Source organism: Squalius cephalus (assembly GCF_949319135.1).
Source record: "Squalius cephalus genome assembly, chromosome: 3".
In the NCBI taxonomy this organism is placed as follows: Eukaryota; Metazoa; Chordata; class Actinopteri; order Cypriniformes; family Leuciscidae; genus Squalius; species Squalius cephalus.
The window spans coordinates 59,132,483-59,139,982 of NC_137124.1; the positions used below are offsets into that span (position 1 = coordinate 59,132,483).

Here is a 7,500-nt window from a genome sequence, read left to right on the forward strand (position 1 = left end):
CCATATTTACCAAGGGTGCCAATGATTCTGTCCATGACTGTATATTGTAGTCACATTTTTATAAACGCAATATTTTTAATGAAAAGTTTAATTACTGTCTTCATTTTCACTATCATTAAAAAGTAGATTAGTTGCAGATCGTGACTCATCCCTCTCTTTATTTCTCTTCCGTTCTCTTTCTATTTCTTTATTCCATTTCCTTTAAATATCCCTCCTCTTTCTGGAAGAGAGACGGAGTAATTAAACATTAATGTTGATCTTGATCTCCTGTCTCTTCTCTGCTCCACTGGTTTCAGGCACTAACAATGAAAAAAGAAAAAAACAATAGTGTTGAGCTCTGTTCTTTTGACCATCTTCATCCTCCTCGTCTTCCCAGTTTACAGTGGATGTTTTGGGATTGGTCAGATCCGAACACCGAACCCCTTCATTCCTTCATTCCTCCCCTGTTCCCCAGTGAATCGCTGTGATCCAGCTCATCAATCTCTGTCTGCACCTAAAGAGCCACTTTAGATGATGTAGAGCCAGTCTGTGCACAACAAACCTGCACACACACACACACACACACACTGCACTCAAAAACAGGCTTTGAAATCGCTGGTGTTTCTGACGTCACAAACTACCTTGTAACCAATCAGATCAACGTGTGATCGTCAACCAGTGGATCTCTGAGCTGAGTGAGTGAGTGGAGGCGGGGCTCATTTGCATATTCATAAAACCGTGCATACTAAATGAGGCAAGAGTGTCGAGTTACATTCAAGATATTTTAAGCCATGAAGAATTATTTTTCAAGGAAAATTGTCATTTTGATGAGTTTTAAGGGTTAAAGGTCCCGTTTTTCGTGTGTTTTTGAAGCTTTGATTGTGTTTACCGTGTGCAATATAACATGTGTTCATGTTTCGCGTGTAAAAAAAAACAGTATTTTTCACACAATTTACTTATCTGTATACCGCTGTTTTCACTATCCTAAGAACGGGCTGATGACTTCCTTGTTCTATGAAGTCCCTCCTTCAGAAATACGTAACGAGTTCTGATTGTGCCAGCGGTTCCTGTGTTGTGATTCGACAGCAGCTTAGCGCACGTTGCCCGGAAAGGTCACGCCTCTTACCATAACGTGGAGATGCATGCGCTCAGGGAAGGCCAAACAAAGGTGATTTGACTCGGGATGAAAATAACAGCGTCTCGACGACATGGCGACAAACACACTCTACAAACGCAACTCTTCCTCTTCTCCGTGGGAGCGCAACAAGACCACGCCCCCTTTTTTGTGTATACCTGTGGGCGGAGGTTAGTCAAAAAACGGTTCTAGTGACGTCATTAAAGAAGGAAGTAGAGGGATGTAGTCCAAACAAGCCGTTCGATGTAGGTGACTTCTGTTAAATAAAATATCTCGCTTGGCATTGAACTTTGAGCTTTATAATTTTACAGATATTATTTATACTCTAACAACAACATTACACACAAACTAAAGTTTGAAACATGGGATCACGAAGAACGGGACCTTTAAAATGATTGACTACAGGGGGACTCTAAATCAATGTTGCACTCTTTCCTGCACAATCAATGCATAAAATGGTGATTCCTACTGGGTCCAGCTATTAGTAGCAGTGCTGTCCTGCCTTTAATGATAATGCTAACGGGCCAGGGAAACCGTTTGGTCCTCGCAACCCCTGCCATGCTGACCTCCATCTCACGGCCTGCTTTATCCCGAACCGAGAGCACTTAAGTCCCATCATGCCTCGGGCCTCGTCTGCTCACGACAAGCACTTCAGCCCTCAATCAATACAGCTCGTAGAACTGCTCAATTTCCACCGGGAGAAAAGCAGAGAGGAAAAGCAGAGGTATTTGATTGCCTCTTCAGCTCAATTCCCTTGTCTGTGTGTGTGTGTGACTTATTTTATTCATTCATTCAGTTATACTTGGTGTTTTTACCATGTGAATACAGATTCACTGTTGTTTCATTGTGTTGGAGAGCACTGTTTTGTGTGTGTGTGTGTGTGTGTGTGTGTGTGTGTGTGTGTGTGTGAATGGCTAATCAGTCTGGTGACACACCTGAGCAATACTCCTGCCCCTCTGGGTGTCATGCATTATAAATCAAAAGACTGTATTTGCATGCATTGTTATTATTAATCACGCATCTCAAGTTGGAGAAAGGAAACCGGGGTTCAGAAAAATGCTAATGAGCCGTGCTGACTGTGGATTTTCTATTGTTTGTCTGGACTCTGGGCATAAATAAACATGTTTTTGGTTAATTATTGATTAGGGACCCAGGGGCATAAACACAGGACTTACAGTGAAGATGTACGGTCCCTCGGTTCATCTTTGTGAATGGAAAACCAAATGATCTCAAGAGGAGACGGGAATTGTTTTAGTGTATGTGGTAGATTTTTCCCTAAACCTAACTATTCTGGGGCGTCTACTAATCGACACCCAATACCTTAAACTGGGGCGTCTACTAATCGACACCCAATACCTTAAACTGGGGCGTCTACTAATCGACACCCAGTACCTTAAACTGCGGCGTCAAATACCTTAAACTGGGGCGTCTACTAATCGACACCCAGTACCTTAAACTGGGGCGTCTACTAATCGACACCCAGTACCTTAAACTGGGGCGTCTACTAATCGACACCCAGTACCTTAAACTGGGGCGTCTACTAATCGACACCCAATACCTTAAACTGGGGCGTCTACTAATTGACACCCAGTACCTTAAACTGGGGCGTCTACTAATCGACACCCAGTACCTTAAACTGCGGCGTCAAATACCTTAAACTGGGGCGTCTACTAATCGACACCCAGTACCTTAAACTGGGGCGTCTACTAATCGACACCCAGTACCTTAAACTGGGGCGTCTACTAATCGACACCCAATACCTTAAACTGGGGCGTCTACTAATCGACACCCAGTACCTTAAACTGGGGCGTCTACTAATCGACACCCAATACCTTAAACTGTGGCGTCTACTAATCGACACCCAGTACCTTAAACTGGGGCGTCTACTAATCGACACCCAGTACCTTAAACTGGGGCGTCTACTAATCGACACCCAGTACCTTAAACTGGGGCGTCTACTAAATCGACACCCAGTACCTTAAACTGGGGCGTCTACTAATCGACACCCAGTACCTTAAACTGGGGCGTCTACTAATCGACACCCAGTACCTTAAACTGGGGCGTCTACTAATCGACACCCAGTACCTTAAACTGGGGCGTCTACTAATCGACACCCAATACCTTAAACTGGGGCGTCTACTAATCGACACCCAGTACCTTAAACTGGGGCGTCTACTAATCGACACCCAATACCTTAAACTGGGGCGTCTACTAATCGACACCCAGTACCTTAAACTGGGGCGTCTACTAATCGACACCCAGTACCTTAAACTGGGGCGTCTACTAATCGACACCCAGTACCTTAAACTGGGGCGTCTACTAATCGACACCCAATACCTTAAACTGGGGCGTCTACTAATCGACACCCAGTACCTTAAACTGGGGCGTCTACTAATCGACACCCAGTACCTTAAACTGGAGCGTCTACTAATCGACACCCAGTACCTTAAACTGGGGCGTCTACTAATCGACACCCAGTACCTTAAACTGGGGCGTCTACTAATCGACACCCAATACCTTAAACTGGGGCGTCTACTAATCGACACCCAATACCTTAAACTGGAGCGTCTACTAATCGACACCCAGTACCTTAAACTGGGGCGTCTACTAATCGACACCCAGTACCTTAAACTGGGGCGTCTACTAATCGACACCCAATACCTTAAACTGGAGCGTCTACTAATCGACACCCAGTACCTTAAACTGGGGCGTCTACTAATCGACACCCAGTACCTTAAACTGGGGCGTCTACTAATCGACACCCAATACCTTAAACTGGAGCGTCTACTAATCGACACCCAGTACCTTAAACTGCGGCGTCAAATACCTTAAACTGGGGCGTCTACTAATCGACACCCAGTACCTTAAACTGGGGCGTCTACTAATCGACACCCAGTACCTTAAACTGCGGCGTCAAATACCTTAAACTGGGGCGTCTACTAATCGACACCCAGTACCTTAAACTGGGGCGTCTACTAATCGACACCCAGTACCTTAAACTGGGGCGTCTACTAATCGACACCCAGTACCTTAAACTGGGGCGTCTACTAATCGACACCCAGTACCTTAAACTGCGGCGTCAAATACCTTAAACTGGGGCGTCTACTAATCGACACCCAGTACCTTAAACTGGGGCGTCTACTAATCGACACCCAGTACCTTAAACTGGGGCGTCTACTAATCGACACCCAATACCTTAAACTGGGGCGTCTACTAATCGACACCCAGTACCTTAAACTGGGGCGTCTACTAATCGACACCCAATACCTTAAACTGGGGCGTCTACTAATCGACACCCAGTACCTTAAACTGCGGCGTCAAATACCTTAAACTGGGGCGTCTACTAATCGACACCCAGTACCTTAAACTGGGGCGTCTACTAATCGACACCCAGTACCTTAAACTGGGGCGTCTACTAATCGACACCCAATACCTTAAACTGGGGCGTCTACTAATCGACACCCAATACCTTAAACTGGGGCGTCTACTAATCGACACCCAGTACCTTAAACTGGGGCGTCTACTAATCGACACCCAGTACCTTAAACTGGGGCGTCTACTAATCGACACCCAGTACCTTAAACTGGGGCGTCTACTAATCGACACCCAGTACCTTAAACTGGGGCGTCTACTAATCGACACCCAGTACCTTAAACTGGGGCGTCTACTAATCGACACCCAATACCTTAAACTGGAGCGTCTACTAATCGACACCCAGTACCTTAAACTGGGGCATCTACTAATCGACACCCAATACCTTAAACTGGAGCGTCTACTAATCGACACCCAGTACAGTACCTTAAACTGGGGCGTCTACTAATCGACACCCAATACCTTAAACTGGAGCGTCTACTAATCGACACCCAGTACCTTAAACTGGGGCGTCTACTAATCGACACCCAATACCTTTATACTCTAGCTCTTGTGTCTTCAGTCGACAACTGGCCGAGTCTTACTCTAACTAACTCGCTTTCCTGACTTACTAGTTTTGTTGCTGCGCAGCATAAATGACAGACAAACTCTAGCAATTGTCCCTTAAATGCTTTAATCACAGCGTTTCTCGAGAGTTTCTCGAGCAGTTCTCGGAGAAATCTCTCAGCCACATAGAATAATACATCAGGTTTTATAGGATAAAGACATGACACATAGAAACCAAATCACCTGCCTAACTCATGACTTTAATATCGTCACCTTCTATTAATATGAAGCAAGCCTCCTCCTTTTCACCCTCTGTTAGTGGCCTATGCAAAAACATCTTGAAAAAAACACAAGTAAAGGGTTAAGAGTTCTGTTGATTACTCAATATGTCATAGGACAAGATAGACAGTATATTTTTTATTTTGTTACAGTCAGCACTAGACAATTTTCCATAACTTAAATAGACAAAAACAGAACTTTTATTACAGTGTGTTTCCAAGTGTTAGAATGTTAGCCCTGAAAAGAGGAAGTAAAGTTTGTGTTATTACTGTTAGAATCATGATTAGTTTAAAATACAGTTTATTATTTTATTCTTTAATTTTTCTACCACATGAATTTTTGACAAGCGCAAGACTTCCTTTAAAAGCTTAAGGTTCTGTCACAAAATCACTCAGACTCTGAAGTTTTGTCATGATGACTAACAGGGTGTGATTTGTAAAAACGATATTTAAATGTCATCATTGATATTTTAATGTTATTTAAAGGGTTATTTCACCCAAAAAGTGAAAATTCTGTCATTAATAATTACTCACCCTCATGTCGTTCCAAACCCGTAAGACCTTCGTTCATCTTCAGAACACAAATGAAGATATTTTTGATGAAATCCGAGAGCTTTCTTGTCCCTCCATTGACAGGCTACGCAACTACCACTTTACCTTATTGTTAGAATACCTCAAATAAATGCTTGTAAAAAGTTATCAGGAATTTGACCACCTCCGCCTCGTTTTGAGCCAGGAAAAGCCCTGTAACTGTTTGAATGCACTTTTACAGATGCTATAAACGTGTCTTTCAAATGAAAGATTGGTGTCGAAGAGCACACCCGGGTTCCTAGTTAGTTAGTTCCTGGGGTTAGACAGTGTTCTAGGTTATAAAGTGCAGAGGTTTTTGGTCCAATAATTAGAAACTTAGTTTTTAATATAAAGTTGTAGGAAATTACTAGTCATCCAATTTTCGGTAACACTCTATTTTACAGTGTCCTTGTTACATATGTTACATGTACTTACCATAGTAATAACAGTAAATGATGCATAATTACATGCAACTAACCCTCAACCAAACCCTAATCCTATAGTAAGTACAGTGTAAATATTATATTAAATATTATAAATATATAATTACACTGTAACAATAGCCGCGTTTCCATTACCCTTCAAATTGCGCAAATTGAAATTGCGAATTGAAATTATGCCCAATGGAAACACGTCAATTTCGCAAAAGCTCCCATTTATCGCAAGTGTTTACGCTCGCATGAGGGGGTTTTTCAGGCAATTCGAAAAAGAAATATTTCGCAAAACTGCAATGGAAACAGTTTTTGCGCATTTACAGTCACCTGACGTAGACGACGCGGTGTGTTTGGACAGAATACGAGACAGAGTTCTTCATTAAACTCATATAAGACAGAAGAATTACAGGAATATTGGATTCTAAACCTCAAATAAAAGCCACAATCAAGACCTCGAAGCAGAAATGAGTGAGAAACACCCAGAAACACCTCATATAATGAGGTAAGTAAGTACCTCTTATGCTGTAAGTAAGGGTCTTTCCTTGCCATTATTGCTTGGATAACACGCCTACGTTTCCTTCCATTAATAATAATAATGTCTAGTGCGGTACGTGACTGTGATATATATAAACTTACCAACGTCCGTTGCCATGATTTTTGGAATGACTGATCGCGAGAGGAAAAAATTACGTTTTAACATCGTTTTAATAGTCGCATAACATCGGTTAATGGAAACGCCGTCATTTCGCAATAGTTTTTTATCGATATTTAGAAAAAATTCCAAAAGTTTTGCGCGAAGCTTTAATGGAAACGCGGCTAATGACACCTTAAAATAAAGTGTAACCCAATTATCAGCTATGCATACCGTTCATTTTGTGATAAGTTTAGTCAGAGAACGAAGAAATCAGCGTATCATCATAACAGTGAAAACTAATGATATCTCCCAAGGCTAGCATGCACAGCGTGAACAGCAACGGTCCTAGCACTGAGCCTTGAGGTACTCCATACTGAACTTGTGATCGATGTGACAAAACATTTCAGGCATTTAACCAAACAAACATTTGAACTGCACATTGACGGTGGAGCTGGACGATATAAAATGCTGAAATGCATCCCTCTATTATATTGCCCTCGGTCACTGATCAATCGCTGGTCCACCACTCTCTCAGTCGCTGATCAGAAGTCT

The 7,500-nt window shown here is 42.6% G+C and overlaps 1 protein-coding gene across 1 annotated transcript in view; it reads left to right on the forward strand.

The window, feature by feature from the left end:
- galns (galactosamine (N-acetyl)-6-sulfatase) overlaps window positions 1–7,500 on the forward strand; it is a 50,715-nt gene that overhangs the window by 34,048 nt on the left and 9,167 nt on the right. The gene's annotated exons all lie outside the window — the stretch shown is intronic.